The sequence below is a fragment of the Adiantum capillus-veneris genome, chromosome 19 (assembly GCF_014529385.1).
Source record: "Adiantum capillus-veneris isolate H3 chromosome 19, ASM1452938v2, whole genome shotgun sequence".
In the NCBI taxonomy this organism is placed as follows: domain Eukaryota; kingdom Viridiplantae; phylum Streptophyta; class Polypodiopsida; order Polypodiales; family Pteridaceae; genus Adiantum; species Adiantum capillus-veneris.
The window spans coordinates 139,271,245-139,285,061 of NC_140949.1; the positions used below are offsets into that span (position 1 = coordinate 139,271,245).

General features: G+C 40.0%; 1 pseudogene; it reads left to right on the plus strand.

Annotated features, from left to right (window-relative positions):
- Positions 1-4,786: 4,786 nt before the first annotated feature.
- Positions 4,787-6,739, plus strand: LOC147434957 (uncharacterized; annotated as a pseudogene).
- Positions 6,740-13,817: the final 7,078 nt, after the last annotated feature.

The window sequence follows — 13,817 nt, forward strand, 5'->3', positions numbered from 1 at the left end:
CCTAAACATATTCAATACACCTAAAGCAAGTCCTAAATTGAATTTGGTAAAGTTTTGTCTTGCCGACATCACTTCATGCTTTGTCAACTCTGAAATCACCGATTTTTGTGACTACATGGTCTGTGGACTTGGTTAGCCACTTTTGAGGTTATGGACTTGTCTGCTACATAGTCCTAAAGCAATTCATCCAGTTTTGGCCCATTTAGAGTCAGTTTGACTGCATATGTCAAATTTGACGCTTTGTAGCCTTCGAGCTATTTTTTGCTTTCCAAGGGCTTGCCTTGTTTGATTTTATGAAACCAACCATATACATTGTATATAGACCCAGTACATAAGTTGTTTGTGGAGTCAGAGTCCAATTATATCATCTGTCGAAAACCTAGATTTTCTACTTGGGACCCCCCTCGACCCTTGCTGAATGGTCAACTGTTGATAGAGAAGTTCTCTATTATATAGGGACATGCTATAATTCAAGTTTTGTGAGATTTGGTTGAGCTAACAGGCCGCTACGATCGATTTCGTAGGACTTTCTGCAGTGCTCGGATTCTAGGGTTTTTTCCTGGGTTTAGACTAGCTACCGGCCATACAGAATGGATAATTGATAAGTATATAACTTACTCATGTCTCATTTAGACATGGTTATAAATAGGCGACTGTGGACTCCAAAAAATGCGCGCGAAGAAGGTTGAAAGCTCTCTCTCCAAAGGCAACAAGTGGAAATGAGGTGATTTTAGACTACCCTGGATATCTATACTCGGACTTCCCAAAACATTTTTCCCCAAATTCCCCTGTTAGTCCTACTAGACCGTGAAATCTATGTTAGACTCAAAAATTTCCCCAATCGAATTCCTGTAGCTCATTCTGCAAGAATTCTGTAAACGTAGGTCTTGGCCGCCTAATTTAAACTTTCTGCTTTCGTCTGCCGATTTGATTGAAATTTTTTGCGCATGTTCGCCTTGTCCTTCTGATCATCAGCGTGTCTTCCGTTTTTCCATCTGAGCTCATTTGCTATTTATTGCTAAAATTTATCAAATAAAATAACAAAATACGCTAAAGAAGCAAAGTAAAAATCCATTGAAAAACGCAGCTTTATTGTTTTTTGTTGGATTTCTCCATTTTTAAGTCCCAATATCAAGAAAAATGATGAAAAATAATCAAAAAATACTATTTTTTGATGATTTTCTAATAGTATATAAACTATTTACACTCATTGGGGAGATATTATCAGTGAAATTTCCCCTGTGATGATTTGTTAAGGTAATTATCAGGTAATCTTGCATAAAATCATACGTTAACATCAAAATTTTTTCCTCCCTCTTCAAACATTACCCTTAAGTGCTTAGTTCCCTTCCACCCCTCCTAGATTGTGTACTCGGGACGACTATGTGCATGGGTTGAAACAATTGTGTCTATGCACAGCCGTGGTTGGCTATACCATGCTTTGAAGATCAATGTAGTCCAAACCATTATGTTGTGCAAGAGTTGGGTCTTGAGTAACTAACTCAAGGGTTTCTGATGACGAGGTTTTCTTTGGCTGTCTTCCACAGAGAAATTCTTGTAGCTTGTGTTCTCTTTGTTTGATTGTACCATCACGATGCTTTGGCATATTGATTTCTTGAGGTGTTGGTGTCAATAGTGACTGTTGTCAAGATTTTACCTACCATTGATATCTTGCTTTGCTTTGGTCAAAATGGTGTGGTGGAGTCTTCTGAGACTTAACTATCCATTGCTTGATCGGTTTTACAAATCCATTTCATGTTAGGTTCCTTTCTTCTTTTTCTTCCAAATCCATTTCGTGTTAGGTTCCTTGCTTGGAGATGTTCCTCTTTGTGTTTTGAACCTTGGAACCATCTTTGGTATAGTAGATGATGCTTTGAGCACCCAGATTTGAATCTGCTTGTCCTTAAGCTGTGCTTTTGGTACCCAAACTTACCTGACTCCTTGCATGCTACTTGTAGCATTTTCTTGTTGATAGGATGGAGAAGATTGATTGCTTCGTGGTTTAGTCTACTAGTAACCTCCTTTCCATTCCTCCTTGCTTGGTGCAATCGGAACAATGAGTTGTCCACCTTTAGGTGATAGTTTGAGCTGGTTGGTATCCCAATCTGGTACTGCCTTTTATAAGTCCGCATCCATGGGATTCCAAGAATCATTGTCTCATTCATGTCTTTATCTGGTAAGCATACAAACTAATGAGGACATGAACATCCATGTACTGTCACATTTAAGTTGACTACTCCCAATGTTGGTGTTGGGTTCTTGTTGCATCCTTTGATAGTCGTTATTCCTGCTGTCAAAGACTGACTTGTTTCTTTCGTGTACGACTGACTTGTTGCTTTCTTGTATGTGGAATAACAGACTGCATTTACTCAAGTTCTTGTATCGACCAATGCATTTGCGGTATGATTGCTTAGTTGTACTTTGATGTGAAGATTCTTGAGAGCAGCTTTCCTTTTGAGTACTCAAAGCCGAGCTTCTTCTTGGGATTCATCAATAACGTGCTATTGTTTTATCTTTCTTTGCTTAGCTGCATGCATCCTTTCTAGCAATTCACTGGTTAGTGGCAAGTTATACTTCTTTAAACAACATACACTAATCCAATTAGCCATTCGTTCACCATCTAGGGTGGACAACTTAACTGCTCCACTTGGAGATACATCTTCAATGACAAATGGTCCGTTTCCCTTTTTCTTAAACTTGGAAATGTGTTGCTTAAGGGAATAGACTAAAACTAAGTCCCCTTTTTCTAAGATTTTTGTAATTAGATGGGAATCAAAAAACTATTTTTGTTTCCGCTTTTGTGCATAGATGTGAGCTACAGTAGTTAGCCGTTGCTCGGCTAGCTTTCCTAAATCTTCAAGTCTCTCTGACAATTCATGTCCAGTCCACTCAAGATCCTTAGCTACCCTTAGTGTTGGCAATAGAAATTCCATTGGCAATATGGTATCAAGACCATAAACAAGGTTAAAGGGTGTAGCATTTAAAGCTATTTTGAATGAAACTCGACCAGCCCATAGAGCAGCATGGAGATTCATTTCCCAGTCTATCCTTTTGAACTAACCACTTTAGTCAACACCGACCTAATAATTTTATTTGTATGCTCCACTTGTCCATTTGCTTGTGGGTGATAGGGAGCCGATCTGTTATGGACGACCATAAACTCATTCACACTAGTCCTATAATTGGACTAAAGTGTCCTGAGACACTAAAATGTCTTGCAAACACTTTAACACTAGGTTGGTAATGGGACACTTTTATGTCCTGTTAAGTGACCATTTTCCTTGAATTATGTAAAGAGTTTAAAAATAGATTTTGAGGTGCTATCTGTCTAGAAAGTTGTCTCATGAGCTGAAAAAAACTTGACATTTTTTTGGAATATCAATTCCATCTTTAACCTTGTCCTTGCACAACATTTCACAACCTAAACTGTGTGAAAAAACGGGTCCTGTTTTTGGCTTTTTTCAACTTTTTGCAACTATACCACTCTAGAATTCATGTTTGTGAGGTCTATAATGCTACAGAACTATCTTTAGTAGTCCTCAACATGTCCTGATGCTTCTAGGGAGAAATAAATGTTAAAGTTGTAAGTTATGACCAAATTACAAAAATTGTCAAATCCTGTTTTTAAGCCAATTTTAGCTCTTCTATGATTTTTTTGGTGGCTTTCATGATATCCAAATGTAGTTTTGATTTTCTATGTCACATATTGTAACATAAAGCTAATATTCCTTGAGTTTTGGGGCACCTAATACCCTATTTTGCATACTAGACAACGATGGTTGATTTTTTCAATTACAGAAGAAAACAAAACATTCTAGTATATCAAGTATAGCTTTTTCAATATTGTTAGTTTCTTGTGACAACTACATGCATTTTGTAGGTAGTAACCATATCTAGTCATAAGAATCAAATTTGGCTAGATATTGAATAGTTTCTATGGGATTCTACAACTCATAATGTTGAACCCAGTTTTTTCATGTTTGTTGTATTTAGCACTTCATCTTTGTCCCCAAGATTCCCCTTGGTAAGAGATGCATTATTCTTTGGACATGCTCCATGGCTCCTTATGAACCTAAAGGACAATAGGGAACTAAGAAAACATGCATATATTATTTGTATTGAGCGTGGCTATAGAAACTTTGATGATAGGTTTGCAGAATGGTAAAAATTCAACTTTTTTGTACCTATTTCTTTTGGCAAAACAAAAAATAGTGAGTGAGAAGCAATCATATGTTCTGATCACCAACCCATTGAAGTTAACTAGGGAATTTATCTCAAATCCTTCAAAAATACCTAATCGTATTTTTATGCAACAAAATGTAAGAAATGACTGTTTTAGTGAAAATGTACTGGTCCATCAACTTTGGAGGCTTGGTGTGACCAAAATATGAGAAATTTTACAAGTTTCTTATTTTTTACATGTGTAGTAGGCCTTGAACTATAACCTCATGAAAGGATTTTACAAAATGAGTGGATCTACTATGGTTTTGGAGGTTTTTTTCAAAACCATGAAAGCACACTTTTATGTCTTGTTAGGTTACCAACCTAGTGTTAAAAGGTGTGATTTTTTTGGAAGGGAGCATTTACCAAGAGCGAGTGGAAAGCTTAGCCTAGGTTTCCTCTCGAGACTTGAAAAAATGTCCCGATTTTTTAAAAAGAAAAAAAACCTCCTAATTAGCTTGTAATTAAAGCATTTTTTGGTGACTTTTTTATGCTTTCATGGATTTGACTATGGAGCCTTGGAGGGGAGAGGGTTGGCAAAGGGGAGCCATCGGATGGCCAAGACTATCCAATGGTTCAAATTGAACCCAAAAAGGAGCGTTATACACTTACCAACCTAGCAAAAAAGCCTGGCTAGAGTTCTGGAGCCGAAACCCGTTTTCTGGTCGGATTTTCTTGCAGGGAAAGACTGTTCAAGAGCGCTGCAGTTCTCTGTGCACAGGGCGCCATGGTGAGAAAACGATAAGCATTGCTCTCGGTTGCACCTACACTAGGATGTGGTCGACCCTCCTTGCATTTTGGCCATGCTTTAGAAGGTCGTGATCTGTTGTATCTGCTCACAGAGTTTGGGATTGCATAAGCAAAGCGAACCCATCCTCTTGATTGGCAAGAAAAATGTTATGCAGGTAAGATACTGTCATTCAATGCAAGCAAACAATTGTTCAAATGTGTCTTTGAAGGCGACTCCACTGTGTACATGCTATCATGGGAGTCGTTGCGAGTGCATCTTCTTTCGATTGCTGATGCAAGGGTGGAAACTCGTCAATGCATTGTAGATGTAAATGATGAGTTTACTTTGGTAGAGTTTTTGGCATCACAAAAGAGGGATGCTCTTAATGTAAAGTCAAATGTATTATCGAATGTGGACATGCTACTTGCGTCTAATGCGGTTGAAATGCCTTTTGAGGATGATAATGTGAGCAATGTGATGGATGCTATGGATGATGCATTGAATTTCGATGTTGTGGATATAGATGAAAAATCTTTGGCTATGGATGTTTTGGGTGTATCTCACATTGCTTCTATTGCAATCTTGCCTCTTGTTGGAGTGCCTAGTGTGCCCTCTCTAGTTGCTAAGAGAGGTCGACCTCCTGTGAAGAACATTGTGGGTCGAGGCCAACCAAGGGTAGTACATGCAAAAGAGTGCTTTGGTAGTCATGTGGATGCAACTAATGTGGATGCCTCATCACTTGGTACTAGCTTTCATGCCAAGAAGCTGTTGGGATTTCTGGTGATGAGGGTCTTGTAAGACATTGTGATGTTGGAGCTGTGGAGGTAAATGCAAGGAGGAAAAATGCTCATGCTGAGAGTAGTCATGCTCACAAGAAGGGAAAGAATATTCTCAAGAAACGGGGCACTTCACGGAAACATGTCATAAAAGAGGGTAGACATGTGGATGTTATGCAAGATGGTGATGATTTTGGAGATGCACATGCATTCGTGGGCAAGGAAGAAGAGTGTAAAGATCAGCTTTTGGAGGCAAAAGGCCCTGTCTTGTGAGATTCTGATGATGAGGGTAATTGGTCAAATGTAAGCTTTCCAACTTGGAAGAGTGGTGATAAAATGCTTGTGGAGCCTGAAGGAGCTTTCAAAAGATTACCACCATTTGTAGATATTGTGGGTCCAGACTTGGGGCAGGTTCCAAGAGAGATTGTAGAGATTCAACTTTTTTTGTCTCTATTTCCTTTTGATCTGGTAGACACTATTGTGGCTGAGACGAATAGATATGCCATGGAAAAACGTGAAAAGGTCTTGGAAAAGCATGAGTCAACTCGAAAAATGAAATGCATTAGATAGACATTCATTCTTGCGGTTTTTGGGAGTGTCTATTGGAATGTCCTTTCTATGGGCCTTTACAAAAGTTGTTTGTACACATGCATAGAGACTAGGGTATCAACCTTAGTCAGTTTTGAGCCAGAAGTAAATAATCGTGATTATTTACTTTAGGCCCAAAATGAACACTTTTTTGAACCTGAGCAGTTTTTTTCATGATCTATTTTAAGCCTCTGAGTCAAGTCAAATCTTAATTTGGCCTAAAATATCAAGAAAAGTAAATAATATGAGTTTTTGCAAACTCTTGAAATTTTTATCTCAATGTGTCCTTGAGCTTCCCCGCTGGTTCATACAACTTTAAAAGCATACTCTCCAGTTGGATTGAGTGGTTGGCAGTCTTTTGGTTCTATCTCTAGCCGTAGACCTGAATTTTTGCAACTTTACATAACAACTCACAATTGGTCCTTTCGGAGAGAGCAATGTTTTGAAATCCACCTCGGATTCTACTTACCCTACTCCTAGATTCTACTGCAATGGGGTTGTGGAAAGTATCCACAAACACTCATTTTATGGTTTTTTATGGTTTTTTGAGCCTTGATCTTAAGACTTGTTTCGTCCATCAATCATTCTCAAAATCCTAATCTAATTCTACAATCAGAGGTACTTAGAAAGTACGATTACTTCCAAGCTACCTTTACAGAGCAAAAGACGGCAATATTAAGCTATGCGATTTTAAAAAGAAAGTTTTTACTTTAGGAGATCCTAGAGGAAGTTAAAGGATAACTTCACAAAACGTTCATGTTTTTCCTTAGTTTAGGTCTCTTCGATCCTCGGCAACGGTGCCAAATGTGGGATGGGTGTCTAACCTCACTCCTATCTTATTGCAGATGTAGCGAGAACCACGAATAAAATGTCAATCCATGGGACGAAACTGACTCGACTAGTGCATGGAGGCTACAAGAGGTTTCCAATCTCTTGGAAAACAACAAACAACTTGCATCTATCTCAGGCTACACTCAAATGACTGAAATCATCAAAAGCCAATCGCTCATCAACAAATGAATCACATCCGTTATAGCATCAAATGATATCCAATCATAATAAAACTTCTAGGACATGTTAATAAGACCTAAACACACATGCTTATGGTCTCATATCCCACTTTAGGTCAAGCGGAAAAATCACGATTATTAACAGCATTGGATTTTTGACCTAGTCGTTTTCGACCCAAAATGCATCTAAATGCTTGGCAATGATGCCCCAATACCCTGCATATGCTTAGTTTTTTATTATGAAGTGTAAATTCCTACTTATGATGAAATTAGACCTCGAATCGGCGATGCCAAAAGGTACGAAATACCTTAAAATGCTTACGTCAATGCGTAGAGCTCCTACTTGCGGTTGCAACACAACCGACTCGACTGCAATGTGACAACCAACGAGGGAGTAGGAAGCGCAAGAAGGAGAGAAGTGAGCTCCATTAGCTCAGGCTGTGTATTTCATTATCCAAAACTTAATAATAACTGACAAAAATTGGCTTTTGTACCTTAGCCAAGGTTTTTGGTAGTCAAACCTAATAATCTGGGAGCTCTAACTAAAGACAGGTTGATACAATCTGGAGGCTTGTAGCCCCGGCTCATCAACTACAAAGTTTATCCAGAAAATAGGAGTTACAATATTCCCAATTCATCAAAATAATAAACGTTTTTACAATGAGAGCTCCGAAAAATGGTATCCAAGTTAGCTTACTACACACACACACACACACACACACACACACACACACATACACACAAAGAGAGAGAGAGAGAGAGAGAGAGAGAGAGAGAGAGAGAGAGAGAGAGAGAGAGATGTGTGTGTGCTCGCAGGCACTTTGAGCATGCGGTTCTATCTGGATGGCTGCAGAGTGGCCATTGCCAATGAGTTTAGGTTGAAGTTGTGAAGGATCACACTGCAAAGTGTTTACTTGGTGAGCCAAAGGCTCTTTTTGCAGTATCTCAATGCAGCAACCACCACGTGGCATCATTATTTGGTGATCCAAAGGCTCTTCTTGCAGTATCTCAACGCAGAAGCCACCGCGTGGAATTACATTTAAATTTTAAATAAACTCCATCGTGAAAATCTACCAAGTGAATAAAATCAATTAGCACTGTGCATTGCAGTTCGATCTTTTGTTCATAGTCATCAAGCTTGAGGGTAGGATGCTTGCCGACATGATGAGCACTCTCTACGATCAACCCATGGCATAGGTTTATTCTAGTGCTACTGAAACAGAAGATATCAGATTTCAATCGATGATCAATTGGCCTAATTGGAGTCGAATCACCAAAACTCATTGCCTTCGCAGGCCCGTTCATCACTTTTTTTTTAAAGATGCTATCAGGATGTTGGTGATGCAGATGGCAGAGGGCAAAGAAATAGAACGAGTAAACGTCAAAGTGGACATGATGGCAGAAAAGCTTATGATGGTTATCCTCAAAAATTAAGCCAGCGGCTTTAGTGTAGATAGCTCAATGTCGAGGGGAATGCATTCGGGGATAATGCCACTAGTGCAAGTCAAGGTCTAATGAGCCGTGGGCTTCAGTTGCACTCCTCGTCTAGATCTATTGATAGCCTATTTGAAAATTTGATGGGGCAAGCATTTTGGAACAATGTCCAACGGAAACATCTCTCATGACCAGCAGAATATGGTGTCCACAGGAGTTGGTTAAGGCTCGGTTCAGATTAGCCTAAGGCACCTTTTTGAAAAGCCAGTTGATGAGAAGAGGCGCCATTCTTGAGGTAGTTCAGATGGCACACGGATGCATGCCCGCCATGCCATCGTGGCAGGCTGAGTCATGCCCAACTTTGGAGCTCAAGCTTCCGGCCCACTTTGCCCAAGCGTTGGACCATCCAGCTCCATTCAATCAGAAGCGTGGGTCAGCGGATGTAACTCAGCTCTCATGGGTCAGCGGTTGAACGGGATGTTGTGTGAATCGGGTGGGTGGGTTGCCACAAGGACGCCGATATTTCCACACAAAGAGATTTGATGCTGAAGAAACCGAAGAACACGGATTGTGGAGTAATGGCATTTTTGGAGACAGGCATATCAATATGTCAGCACCTATTAGCCTCCAGGAATAATTCACTACTGCCCAGTCAACAATAAGGTGGCATAACAGAAACTTTACAGACAATATGGTCAATGTTGCGGCCTGTAAAGAGCTTCTCTTTCTAATAACCACAATTTGATGGTGGATCCTATGAGCAAAGGTCCATGTACGCAGCAGCTATCGGATCAAGTTCAGATGGCTAAAGATGAAAAACATCATTTTGGTATTGTAGCCAACACAAACCCTCATTTTCCCTTGGAGGAAAGCTACTCTAGGGTAGGCAGTGAAAATCTATTCACATCTTCTCAAATGATTTTTTTGCAGCAAGCAGCCGAGGTAGAAATTCCATATAACAACTATAGTATTCCAAACAGACCAAGTGCAATTATCACCACAGTGACTTAACATTTCATAGCGTAGGGCATACTGCTGTTAATATATTTTTTGAGTGCAGAACCAATTTTAGTGTCAAGAGGATTGTACAGGGTTTGTCTACTGTCGAATGCATTTTGCAACCTCAAGATCCAAAAGTTATTTTATTTGGTTATACACTCGATATATCATATATGTTGGGTGCCAATCTCGCTCTTCTACAAATACATTCCTCATGATGCTGCATCTTATCTCGTTTTTTTTGTAGAGATGAGCTAGCTTTTCTTGCATCTCTTACTCTCTTAGCATATAAGATCCATTACATCGGCAAAAATTCAAGGAGGGTTCTCTGGACAGAGGGGTTGGCTGAGGTGCTATACGTTGGAGGGCCGCCATGGCTTGAGAAGGAGAGTTGTTCGCAGGGGGTGGTGGTGACGACATCGATTGGATTGAACATATGGAATCTAATTGTATGCCAAAAAGGAGCTAGCTTTCTTGCAGGCTTCATGTTGCCACCTCAATTGTATAATTAACAGAACTACTAGTACCTTTGTCGTTAGTCCTAGCTTCTACATTTTTTGGAGGGATCGCACATTTATAGCCTTCAAGTGGCATCTTTTGACTAGAGATATTACTTTCTAATGGATGGTTGCTGCATCTCCTACATAGAGAAAGTGGCTATTGGGGCCCAAAATCAATGAATCTTTCGAGTTTTTTTTTTGCTCAATACTTGTGCGCATATGTCGCACGTGTCAATGCAAGGAACTTGCCCATACACCGCGTGCGAGCCACAAATGGCTCCAAGCACACAACAAGCCTAAACTAGTAAGCTCAAAGATGACAATGGTGTGTCACTCACCACTCTACGCTTGCTTTGTGGAGGATTCCTTGCCGCGAAGAAGAGGGAGACGCCGCTACGCCGTGCTCAACCGCCTCGCCGTCGTCGTGCTGCCGCAATGCTCGATCGCACTCTCTCTCTCTCTCTCTCTCTCTCTCTCTCTCTCTCTCTCTCTCTCGCATACACACACACACAAGGAGATGAAGAAGAAGAAGATGGAGATGGAGAAAGAGCACTATTTAATTGCACAAATGAGAGAATCCGTGAATTTGAGTTTTAGTTGACTTTTATATGAGCTCACCCCATTCACACTTGGGCACCCATGCTTAGCCAACTAATCCCTTGAATGTTCCAGTTAGAGTGCGCCTCTCATCGGCGATCACTCTTACCCTTTTCCTACTGGACCGACAAGCCCGGTACCTGACTCTACCAAGTAAATAATACAATCATCCATCGTAGGTGATAGGGTGTCCGTGAGCCGTGAGGGTTAACATGCCCCCTTCCTGATGTAGATTCCGTCCTCGAAAGCTATTTAGTTGTAGCACGTTTGTCGAGGTGGAAGAGCATTTGAGATGAATGTCCTTAGCCTTCTTCAGTCTCACTGTAAAATCAAACAACATTGGCACAGTAATTGCATTCTCATATATAATTAAAAAGCATATGCAGTTGTAGGCAGACAATGTGATTGGTAACAGAATTTTAAACCATTTCTCAGCAAACAATAAACATTAAATTGCAATATAATCAAATGCATAAACAGATGTAAAGGTAAAAAAATTAAACAAGTATGGGGTCGCTAATTTAACGGTCAAAAGCTACTAGAGATCGACTATTAATACCATGGGTAAGCTTCTTAATTTTCTCTGGTCAATTAAGTTGTTTAATCGCGAGAGCCAAGTATTTCATGTTCGAGGGCTGACTAGAGGCTATACCTAGAAGAGCTTGTAGTTAAGCTACGATAAAAGGAATTTCTCATGAAATCATCGCCTGACTGATTACCTTTTCTTTGACCCCCCAAAGTCTTTTCGCAGTGATTCAATTTTGATGTGTGTGCTTATTTTGTATGCCTTGGGTTTTTTGCTTTTCAAGGAAAAGCGCCCACACTGGGAACCTCTAGGGCTCTAGTACCATAGGCGATACATGTGAGTGAAGTACCAAATCAAGCTGAGATTTCTCTTCCAGTTTTAGATTTTACATTGTGGCACTTTGATTTTTTGTTTGTTCGTTTTCAGCATTTTAATTTTGTAACTTTGGGGGGTCATATGACATTGTTACACCTCCCAAGGTTCATCACACTAGTAAAATCCCTTTATAATACTTTGGGGGGTCATATGACACTGTTACACCTCCCAAGGCTCATCACACTAGTAAACTCCCTTTATAATACTTAAGCTAAAGGTCAATAGGGACTAAGCCCACTAGAAATCCCTAGTACATTTCACACAATGCTGCCTAAATCTGATTAAGAACCTAAGTAACCATTGATTATTAGGAAGGCATTCCCCATGGTATTAAGAGAAGATCTCTAACACCTAGCTTGGTCAAACTAGCTTAGTCGGCCTGCTTGATTTTTAAACCTAGACAAGTGATTATGACAAAAGATTACATTGAATTTAATGTTTGATACTAAGCAAATGCATTGAATATTATGCTACCAATCACAATTAAAGCAGACAAACATGGATGCAAAAAGATAAGGGGCAATGTTAATGGACAAGAAACACCTGTTTGTGTTGATGATTGCACTTGATTTGAAGAGTGAGTCGAGAGAAAGATTCCATGAAGGTCCAAATCCTAACAACAGCAACATGTTCTTGTACACATTAGGAAACACAAAGAATACCTCTAGGAGGCACATCAGTGGGAAAAGGTACCAACACTTATTGAACACAATAAAAAAAAACATAAGGAATCCTAACCTAATTATTTGCACTCCCCCTAGAGAGTCAAGGGAATAGGATATTGTAGAGATTGGGGGGAAATCCTAAGGCTAAACCCCTATCCTCGTCGTCCAGATAAACAAAGTCATCATCCATGAGACCATATGTGCCATCCGTGTAGTCATGTAAATCTTCTTCTTCATCATAGGTACCCATGTTTACTAAGAAGGTCACTAGACGCCTATAGTCATCTTGGTCAAAAGGATAGGCTTGTGCAATGGGAGAAATGCTCTCTACTAAGTATGGATCAGTCGTGGTCAAGAGACGTATCAGCCACTCTAACTCCTCAAAATTCCTCTCACATGCTAGCGTACTTACCAAATCCCATTCACATGCAAGCACCGAAAAGGCCATGTGAAACATTTTGAAAAGTAACGAGGGTACCTCTCACCCAAGGCAGGAGTGGATGACTCTAGCCTACTAGCCATATCTGTACACGCAAATAAATGATGGTTAGAGTGCAAATATTACAAGGGTCGTGTTCTTGTGCATAATGTGTTTTTATGATTTTGTGTTATGGCTCTTGCTCTTTTACTTTTTTATCTTGTTTTGTGAGTATAAGGCTTTATATATACATTCCCTAAGATTGGAGATTAAGAGGTCAGGGAGAAAGTTTGAGAGGGAAGCAAGTGAATGATGGATGTCAACAAACACTCCCCCCTTCCTTGGGTAGATCATACCATTTAAAATGATGTCGTCACCCTTTGAAACCAGTTGTTCCAAGTTGTTATAGGTGAAGACTTGAACCAATTGTTTTCGACCACTCTATGCGTTTCATCTAGTTGCAAGGGTGGTAAGGTACTTTCCCATGATTTATGATTTGCAACATCGTTGTAGGTGGTGAACTTACAACGGGAGGTGTAAACTCTTTCTTGCTTGTATGGATATGTACAATGGTAGGTGGAGGTTGTGTCGAAGCTTCTATTTCCATATAGGAACTACATGAAGAGCAAGAAGCTTCATTTGCTTTCCCTATTCCTGAGCTAGGTGGAACAAATCGTTCTTTCTTTGGTACCCAAACTAGCTCTGGAGAGGGTGTGTCGCATTCCGTGATTTTTTACTTTCCACGATCTTCAATTTGTTTTGGAGACACAGGATTGAGCTCACATGGGCCCGGTGACAAGTAAGAGCACAATTTACGTTTTGGCACCCAGATTTGATCATTTCCTTCATAGTAGCCTTGGGCTTCCAATAGTTTTTTAGGAATCCAACGCAACATTTCTTGGGGTGAATGGGACGTCTCTTACCAGGCTCCTTTCTTTTAGCATTGGCTATGGTTGCTAAAGAAGCTTTAGGGACCCA